Source organism: Coptis chinensis, chromosome 3 (genome assembly GCF_015680905.1).
Source record: "Coptis chinensis isolate HL-2020 chromosome 3, ASM1568090v1, whole genome shotgun sequence".
Lineage (NCBI taxonomy): Eukaryota > Viridiplantae > Streptophyta > Magnoliopsida > Ranunculales > Ranunculaceae > Coptis > Coptis chinensis.
In genome coordinates this window covers 108,299,833-108,311,317 of record NC_141458.1, presented here as the reverse complement: position 1 = coordinate 108,311,317, position 11,485 = coordinate 108,299,833, and positions in this window count along the sequence as shown.

Here is an 11,485-nt window from a genome sequence, read left to right as displayed (position 1 = left end):
ATAACGAACTGCTCCAGGCACGAATCCCAATCACACGCCGCGGTTCCACTGCCTTCCACCTATGTTCCCAAGAACACACCCACGTTGCCAAAACAAAGCAAACATGGGTCAGCAAATTGAATTTGCTGGTATGAGTAGACTAAATACATATAAACATTTCAAACTTTACTTATTCAACTAACACTTTAAATCTATCATAACCTAATCATTCTCAGCTTGGAAGACAGTTAGTTCCGTCATCTCAACCGGCATAGTTTCTTCCCAAGCAAAACTTTCATTTTATTAACTTCCATTGTATTAACTCATTCTAATAACTCCTTTTAATATCTAAATAATTGAATTACACTTACCGATATCCGCCCACAGATAAGGGTAGGACCGCCCCTCAAGACAAAATATTATTAAGTCCTACCCTCCTACAAAAGAAAGTTAGAACTTGTATATATAACATATGTAGATATTCTATATGTATTCAAAGGTAAACCCAAGCACACTCGTATAAACAAATCCATTTCTCTTATCAATTAATCAATTACTTTTCTTATACACCCATCCTTTAGTACCTACTCCACGATTTGCACTCCACACATTTGCCAAATCACACATTTCTGTGTGCCTCTTTCCAATCAATACCACAATATCATAGCCATCTCCGGGCTTTCATACACGTATTTCACAGCCTCATTGGGCACAAAACTCGTGTCATTCATGGCACATTCAATGAATACCTTAGGTCATTCCCCACCACATTCAAGGAATACCTATCATATCACTAATGGGCCATTCATGGCACATTCAATGAATGCCCCGGTCATTCCTGCACATTCAAGGAATACCCAATCCTACATTCCCCGTACACTCAAGGAATACAACTTACCATGGCCTTAATACCTTAGTTCCTCTTTAGGGCGTTCACTATAATCCGGGTCATTCATGGCACATTCAATGAATACCCGGGTCATTCATGGCACATTCAATGAATACCCTTATATAACACTAACGGGCCATTTATGGCACATTCAATAAATGCCCACCTAACATATGACATCATCAGTCATAAAACTCAGTTCCAAAACTTGAGGCGTGGAGAGTTCTAAAAGGGTGCGGTAAGTTTTGTTTACGCATTATTGTATTTTATTGAATAGATTATTTCAGAGAACGTAGGAATATCTTGATTCAATAAATTTTGGTTTACGCGTTATTAATTTCATGAATGTATAAGTGTCATAACGTTATGTGTAGCGTAAAAGATCAAAAAATCACAAAGCAAGAAATACACGCATTACAAAGTATATTTATAAAAGTCTTAGCCTAAAATCAAACACGTTAATAGTCCTAGACTTATCCAATTAGACCGAATTGTAATTTTAGGAAAAAGTCAAATTTTCGGGTCAACTGGTCAAAGTCAACCCCTCGGTCAAAGTCAACAAATAACTCGTCAACCCCGCCTAAACTCCAAAACCCAAAAGCCCAAATCCTAAGGCCCATAGTCTAACTTAAGCCCAAAACTAAAAATCCAACAGGTTAAAACATATAGCCCATCACGATTTGGCCCAAGCCCAAATCGTGAAACACCGTTTCATCTCCTTCCCTCATTCAACTTCTCTGACCCACCACCGACCACCACCACCCACCACCGCCATCCATGACAGAAAAAACCCCAGCGGTTTTGATCCTCATTAAAACCCCCAGGCCACCTACCTATATCAACAATACTTGATTCTGTTATACTGCAAAAATTCGACCGACGCCATTAAAGGTTTTTTTCAAGCTTCAATTGTCCAATTTCCAACACCCAATCCACCACCAACAATCAACATAAACCCAACAACAACAGCAACAAAAGTCATACACAACAAACATTCCAAACAACACCAAAAATTAGGACGGTTTGGGTTCTTGTTTGAACAGCCATTAATGGCTGTTCAAAGCTTCTCACCGCTCATAACATACCTCCACCATCGCCTCGTCATTGCCCGCAAACCCACACAACCTATCTAGTTCATCCCCTTACCACAAAACACTTCCAATCAACCACCCAATTCCTACTGGACCAACAATAGCAGTAAAACAAACCCTAGTAATAGAATTCTATTCAAATCAAGTTAAACAATGAAATTGGTATTTACTAAAACATATTCTCATCCTCATCACAGCATAAAAATCATGAAATTTAGATTTTGTTAGAATTTTTTTATACAACTGTAGTACTTCCAAAATTTGATCTAACAGCCGGCACATTTGGGATATTATTAGCAGTTAACGAGATATCAACTAATGAAAACACTAATTCGTATATGATTAGTAGTTAATGAAAAAATAAAATAATTTCTTCTACTCACAGTTATAAACCGAACAGCCCGAACAGCTCCCTGAAATCGAAACCCCGTCGTCTACTATCACGCAAAACGATAATCTTCCTCGTTCAAAACCCCTTTTTTTCTCTCAGTAAAACTCTCACTTTTTTTTTTTCTAAAACTCTCGTTTTGTTTTTCTCAAAAAAACTCTACGTGAGAAACCCCTATTTTCTAATTTTTCAAACCTCTCCGAAAAACAAGGGTTTTAAACCTATCTACTTACTTACGGGCTTTTATCCTAACTACTGGATATCCTATTTCTGTTTTCTATTTACCTTATTATTATTATTATTACTATTAATATTATTATAGTAAAAGCAATTAAAAGTCGGGGTGTTATAATATACACACCTTAAACGGATCTCGTCCCGAGATTCAAGGTAGAGTGTCAGAGAAGAGCTCAGGGTGCATCTGCCTTATCTTATCTTCAAGTTCCCATGTCACGTCATTTTCCCTTTCACTCCACTGCACTTTTACCAAGTTTACAATCCTCCTCCTAAGGTGTTTTACATCCCTATCCACTATCGTGATAGGCCGCACTGTAAAAGTAACATCATCGCTCAACTCTAGCTCACTGGGTTGAACCACCTCGATTAGGATCTTTCACACATTTCCGTAGCATGAACACGTGGAATACATCATGAATTATCGCCAAGTTAGGGCAAGGCAAGACAAGACGGCATGGAAAACTACCAACGGAGGCTACTATCTCATATGGTCCAATATATCGTGGACTCAACTTTCCTTTCATGCCAAACCTCATAACTCCTCTCATAGGGAAACCTTCAAAAACACAAAATTGCCTACGTAAAAACTCTACCCGCTTTCCTCTTCAAATCTGTATAACTTTTCTCTGCCTACTCAGGCCGTCTTAATCCTTTCTCTAATGACTTTAATCTGTTCAGATGTCTCTCTCACTATCTCAGCCCAAGCAATACTTTCGGTCTCCCACATCCGCCAACAAGGGTGATCGACATGGGCAGCCATACAAAGCCTCTCAAAGGGTGCCATACCAATGCTCGACCGAAACCTGTTATTATATGCAAACTCTACCAAAGGTAAATGCTCCTCCCATCCTCCACCAAAATCCATTACACAAGACCGTAACATATCTTCTAATATCGATTCACCCTCTCCGTCGTCCCATCCGTCTCCGAGGATGATAAGCGATTACTCATCGCCAAACTAGTGCCCATAGCATCGGCGAAAACTCTTCCAAAACTTCGAGTGAACAAAGGATCTCGATCTGAAACAATACTCACTGGAATCCCATGTAACCTGACCACTTCCCGAATGTACAAGGAAACTAACTTATCTGTATTTCTACGCACGTCAATAGGAATGAAATGAGCAGACTTCGTTAGACGATCAACAATAACCCAAATAGATTCATTACCTCTCCGAGACTTAGGCAAGCCATCAATGAAATCCATAGAAATATGCTCCCATTTCCACATCGGTATCTCTAATGGCTGCAATAATCCAGAAGGCCTCTGATGCTCTGCCTTAACCTGCTGACAAGTTAAACACTGAGAAATATATTCTCCGACATCTCTTTTCATTCCTTCCCACCAAAAGGTCCTCTTCAAGTCTTGGTACATCTTCGTTCCTCCAGGATGAATTGTAAACCGAGAACGATGAGCTTCATATAATATTTCCTTCTTTAACTCTGATCATCCGGTACACATAATCTCTCATGGAATCTCAATCCTCCATCGAATCTCGCCCAATCGACGGACAATCATCTAAAATATCAATGACCCGGATCATCCAACCGACTCAAAAGAAATCGGTCTCGTGTTGCATGGCAATCACTCTACTTGAAAATCACCGGCCTAACCTCCAAACTACATATATACCCCTATCTCAGATATCGGTGTAGTCCGGACATCATAAGCGGCTATAGTCTCTAAACTCTTCCACTCTTGCACCATAAGAGTGGTCAAAATACCAGCAATCGACTAAGTGCATCCGCAACTACATTGCCCTTTGCACTCGGTGATATCAATCTCAAGTCATAACTACTTATGAACTCCATCCATCTCTGTTGCCTCATATTCAACTCCTTCAAATGAATCTGAGATACTTCAAACTCTTGTGATCTGTGTAAAGCTCGAACTTCTCACCATATAAATAATGTCTCCACACCTTCAAAGCAAAAACCACTGCCGCTAACTCCAGGTCATGAGTAGGATAGCGTCTCTCGTGTATCTTCAACTGTCGTGAAGCATACGACACCACCTTCTGGTCTTGCATTAACACACAACCCAAACCAGTTCTACTAGCATCTGTAAAAACCACTAGCTTTCCGCCTCTAGTCGGGATTACTAGAATTGGAGCTGTAGTCAACCTCTGTTTCAATTCTAGGAAAGCTTTCTCACAATCATTAGTCCACATAAACTTCACATCTTTCCTAGTTAACTTGGTGAGCGGAGCTGCAATAAGTGAGAACTTCTCAATAAATCTCCGATAATATCCAGCTAACCCAAGAAACTTCTAATCTCTGTGACAGTGGTTGGTTGTTTCCATTCTTTCACTGCAGCAACCTTTTCAGAGTCTACAGCAATCCCTTCACTACATACCACATGTCCCAAGAAACGAATTTCTTCTTCCCAAAAATGGCACTTACTAAACTTAGCATACAACTTATGTTCCCGAAACGTCTGCATCACTGTCTTCAAATGTATCTTATGTTCTTCTGTGTTTTGTGAATAAACTAAAATGTCATCAATGAAAACAATCACAAATTTATCCAAATAGGGCCTGAATATACGATTCATCAGGTCCATAAAGAATGCAGTGCATTCAACCCAAAAGGCATCACGAGAAAAACTCATACAACCCATACCGAGTCCTAAATGCGGATCAAAGGAATACTCTTCTCTTCAACTCCCATCCGTAATAACCAAATCCTTAAATCAAACTTTGAAAATATCTTAGCCCCTTTCAACTGGTCCAACAAATCATCAATCCTAGGAAGCGGATACTTATTTTTTATAGTCACCTGGTTCAAATCCCTGAAGTCAATACACATCCTCAAAGTACCATCCTTCTTGGAAACAAAGATAGCAGGCGCACCCCATGGTGAGTTGCTCGGTCGTATGAACCTGGTCATACACACCTTAAAAGATTCAAACCCATATACTCAAAAGATATGGTTAAGCCAAAAACAAAATCAGTAAACATTAAACTCTTACCCCTTCCTGAGTAATTCCTCGACTTGCACTTTCATTTCGTCCAATAGCTTAGGTGCCAACCTGTAAGCTGACTTTGAAACTGGTGCAGTCCCCGGTAACAAGTCTATACGAAACTCCACCTCCCTCTTGGGTGGCAACCCTGGAATCTCCTGAAAAACATCCTCGAAGTCTCTCACTACTTCCACATCGCTGATATCCCTCGTGGGTATCTCTATAGAGCACAGGAAGCTAGACATCACTGAGTCCTCCTTACTAACACAGGTGTGAATCAACCTTGGCATGCCAGGTGTATTCACTATAACCTCCCTCCTTGCACAATCCAAGGTAACATGATAACGTGTCAACCAGTCCATACCAAGTATGAAATGGAAACCCTCAAACCCCAACACGATCAAGTCTACCATAAAGACACGGTCTAAGAAACACAACTTAAAACCTTTGCACTCGTCATATAAAGTAACAGAACCTCCTAACGGTGTCTCAACACACAAGGGCTTAGATAAAAGGGTAGTTTTAACACTTTCTTTCTCAACATACTGACGAGATATAAAGGAATGTGAAGCACCCGAATCAAACAAAACTCTGAATGTAAACTGAGATGAACTAAAGGTACCTTCAACATTCCTGTGTCCCGCATAGCTGCATAGGCTCTAGCACGAGTGATCGGTGGCTGGTGCTCGTTCATTGGTTTCCCCCGCTTGGTAGGGCAATAACGCGAGATAAATGCCCCACCTGCTTACACTCCCAAAAGCCCTTTCAACGGGAACTATGGCTCGAGCATTGGTCTTTGGTCGGGTAAAAGTAATGATGCCGGGTCGATACTTTCAGAGCGGGGAGCTCGACCACGAAGCCGGGACCTTGCCTCGCCATCGATTCCCCTGAGGTCTAAAGCCTCCAGTCTGCCCGGTGGCCTATAACCACCCTGCTGATGAAATCCTCCCTGGGGTCGGAATACACCCTGCTGATGAAATCCTCCCTGAAACCCCTGGGATGGTGGTCTCTGAAATGGAACCCTCTCGAGGTACATCATAAGGCCTAAACCGATTCGGTACCGCCTTTCTCAAAAGGCCTAGGACCAACAACCGGTATCTCACCAAACTTCCTCTTCCCCTCGACTCTCTTGGGGCTGCATTCTCGCTCCTCATATCTCAAGGCCAAGTCCAACACATGATCAAAAGTGTCCCCATAAAAGGAATCAACTTGCCGGACAAGTGACTCTCTAACCCACGTATGAACTTTTGGTTTTTTCTTCTTGTCGGTATCCACAAGATAGGGAGCAAACCTCGATAACTCATTAAACTTGGTCACATACCCAATCCACGGACTTCCCGCCTTGAGTCAACTCGAGAACTGTTGAGCCAATCGCTCTTTTCTTGCCCTCGAATGAACTTACTCTCAAATCTAATCTTGAAGTCTTCCCAAGTCAAAGTTCTAGTGTCCGGACTAGGGGTGAGCTTCGCCACCAAAACCTAGCGGCGTCATCAAGTTGGTGAGCCGCCAACTCCTGCTTCAACCTCGGTAAAGTTGCATGCGCCAAAGACATTTTCACAACTTTGAATCCAAGACTCCGCAATCGCATTCCCAACACCGATGTCGGCGCCCACCCAAGAGTACCAAACTCCTTATTGCGGCTTTAGCAAAGGATCTCCACGAACTAGATGGTTATTTGCATAGCCCACAAATAACCGATTCAACTGCGTACTCGACATCTCAGATTTGGAGTGTTCACTGCAGTCCGATGGTATTACCATTACGTGTCTCAACCATGATCTACAGTTCAAACAAAACTCCCATTAATATTCACATATATCCAAAACTCTCAATACTATAACCCATATTCCACATCCGAGGATCACTTAGACTTTCCAACACTAAGCTAACCTAGGCTCCGATACCAAAATGTCACAGCCCGAATTTCTAAACAATAACAAAGTGAATATTTGAAATATAAAAAAAATCTCAAACATCACTAGGTTAACTTGTTTAGAAACCCAGACTATGACAGGGGATACTACACATACAAAACCCTAACAGCCATGTCATAAAAGAATCAACTTAAAATAAAATAATCTCAATAATTATCCGCAACTTCTTTATTAAGATAACATCCTTCCAAATAAACATCAAACAAACTCTCCAAATAAATTCCTCACTGCCATGTTCTCATGCCATGAAAAATAAACTACGTTATTACATTCTTCCAATAAAGAATCAGACCTAAAAGAAAAATAATGAACTGCTCCAGGCACGAATCCCAATCACACGCCGCGGTTCCACTGCCTTCCACCTATGTTCCCAAGAACACACCCACGTTGCCAAAACAAAACAAACATGGATCAAAGAATTGATTTTTTGGTATGAGTAGACTAAATACATATAAACATTTCAAACTTTACTTATTCAACTAACACTTTAAATCTATCATAACCTAATCATTCTCACTTGGAAGGCGGTTAGTTCCCATTATCTCAACCGCATAGTTTCTTCCCAAGCAAAACTTTCATTTTATTAACTTCCATTGTATTAACTCATTCTAATAACTCCTTTTAATATCTAAATAATTGAATTACACTTACCGATATCCGCCCATTTGTATAAGGGGTAGGACCGGCCCCTCCTGAAAATATTATTAAGTCCTACCCTCCTGCAAAAGAAAGTTAGAACTTGTATATATAACATATGTAGATATTCTATATGTATTCAAAGGTAAACCCAAGCACACTCGTATAAACAAATCCATTTCTCTTATCAATTAATCAATTACTTTTCTTATACACCCACCCTTTAGTACCTACTCCACGATTTGCACTCCACACATTTGCCAAATCACACATTTATGTGTGCCTCTCTTCCACCGAATACCACAATATCATAGCCATCTCTGGGCTTTCATACACGTATTTCACAGCCTCATTGGGCACAAAAACTCAGGTCATTCATGGCACATTCAATGAATACCTTAGGTCATTCCCGCCACATTCAAGGAATACCTATCATATCACTAACGGGCCATTCATGGCACATTCAATGAATGCCCTGGGTCATTCCTGCCACATTCAAGGAATACCCAATCCTACATTCCCGTACACTCAAGGAATACAACTTACCCGCAAGGCGAATACCTTAGTTCCTCTTTAGGGCAGTTCACTACAATCTGGTCATTCATGGCACATTCAATGAATACCCGGGTCATTCATGACACATTCAATGAATACCCTTATATAACACTAACGGGCCATTTATGACACATTCAATAAATGCCCACCTAACATATGACATCATCAGTCATAAAACTTCGGTTCAAAACTTGAGGCGAGAGTTCTAAAAGGGTGCGGTAAGTTTTGTTTACGCGTTATTGTATTTTATTGAATAGATTATTTCGAGAACGTAGGAATATCTTGATTCAATAAATTTTGGTTTACGCGTTATTAATTTCATGAATGTATAAGTGTCATAACGCGTTGTGTAGCGTAAAAGACCTAAAATCACAAAGCAAGAAAATACACGCATTACACAAGTATATTTATAAAAGTCTTAGCCTAAACTCAAACACGTTAATAGTCCTAGACTTATCCTATTAGACCGAATTGTAATTTTAGGAAAAAGTCAAATTTTTCGGTCAATCGGTCAAAGTCAACCACGGTCAAAGTCAACAAATCCAACTCGGTCAACCCCCCTAAACTCCAAAACCCAAAAGCCCAAATCCTAAGGCCCATAGTCTAACTTAAGCCCAAAAACTAAAAATCCAACAACAAAAAAACATAAGCCCATCACGATTTGGCCCAAGCCCAAATCGTGAAACACTGTTCATCTCCTTCCCTCATTCAACTTCTACAGCCACCACCGACCACCACACAGCCACCACCGGCCATCCATGACAGAAAAAAACCCAGCGGTTTTGATCCTTATTAAAACCCCCAGGCCACCTACCTATATCAACAATACTTGATTCTGTTATACTGCAAAAATTCGACCGACGCCATTAAAGGTTTTTTTCAAGCTTCAATTGTCCAATTTCCAACACCCAATCCACCACCAACAATCAACATAAACCCAACAACAACAACAACAAAAGTCATACACAACAAACATTCCAAACAACACCAAAAATTAGGACGGTTTGGGTTCTTGTTTGAACAGCCATTAATGGATGTTCAAAGCTTCTCACCGTTCATAACATACCTCCACCACTGCCCGTCATTGCCCGGCAACCCACACAACCTATCTAGTTCATCCCCTTACCACAAAACACTTCCAATCAACCACCCAATTCCTACAGACCAACAATAGCAGTAAAACAAACCCTAGTAATAGAATTCTATTCAAATCAAGTTAAACAATGAAATTGGTATTTACTAAAACATATTCTCATCCTCATCACAGCATAAAAATCATGAAATTTAGATTTTGTTAGAATTTTTTATACAACCTGTAGTACTTCCAAAATTTGATCTAACAAAGGCACATTTGGGATATTATTAGCGCTTAACGAGATATCAACTAATGAAAACACTAATTAGGTATATGATTAGTAGTTAATGAAAAAATAAAATAATTTCTTCTACTCACAGTTATAAACCGAACAGCCCGAACAGCTCCCTGAAATCGAAACCCCGTCGTCTACTATCACGCGAAACGATAATCTTCCTCGTTCAAAACCCCTTTTTTTCTCTCAGTAAAACTCTCACTTTTTTTTTTTTCTAAAACTCTCGTTTTGTTTTTCTCAAAAAAACTCTACGTGAGAAACCCCTATTTTCTAGTTTTTCAAACCTCTCCGAAAAACAAGGGTTTTAAACCTATCTACTTACTTATGGGCTTTTATCCTAACTAATGGATATCCTATTTCTGTTTTCTATTTACCTTATTATTATTATTATTACTATTAATATTATTATAGTAAAAGCAATTAAAAGTCGGGGTGTTATAATAAGGTTACAAGTTAAACCCCAGACAAACTTTAGATTTTATAGCAAGAACAAAAAAGAAAATAAATGGCCCATAAATAAAAATAACTTATAGTAGTTGTATGATCATCTGTTGATCTTATTTTGAAAGCCTTTTTCTTGATGTCAGGCTCTTGCAAAGAAGGCTCAAAGGAAATGGAACAAGTTATGATCGAAAATCACTGTTGGATTTATATACAAAAGGGACCCCTTCCTCAATGTCAACCCGTTGAGGCCGGCCCTTGAGACGTAGTGTCTTATTCAAGCACATAGAGGCGACAATTTTAGGTGATACTGTCGACCGCGTTATCTTTGTGATGGGGAATGCTGGTCTAGCTGCCGCGAATCGGTTGCCAAAAGGGTATGGGTATGAAAACAAAATTTAAACTTTGTGTATTTTTTTTTCTACCATAATGCGCTTTTTTTACCAACTCTTATATGTTATCACTTGAGTTAATATCTTGGCAAGAGGCCGACAAAAATGATGTAAAATTTGTTCAAGAGATGAGTCTCAAATGCAACATAATTGCGCTTGTATCCCGGAAGTTTCTATTGATACCAATTGCATACACAATCAACCACACTTATTCTATGAGCGTCGAATCCAATCCCTTGATCCTCGAATATGGTTCCGGATGCTCTGATAAGGCCGGAAGGCATCACCACCGGGCTTTTTCACAAGGATCTGATTGTATTCGGCCTAGATGTCTGCAACAAGTTATGTCCGGTATAAGTGCCTCAAAATTCAAAGCAACATGATTTAGTACATGAAGTGTGAAAAAAGACTGAATAAAGAGACAAAGGTGTCATGTTGGCTGCTCAAAACCTAAGCAAAAAAAAAATGGAATTTGCATTTAATTCTGGGAATTAAGCTAGACTCTCAAGTCTCAACCAATATCACATAACTATTACATTAATGGGCATATGCCACAAGCCATCGCCCAGTCTGTGTTACCACTACTTACAAAACACTTCTAAATCAAGTAAT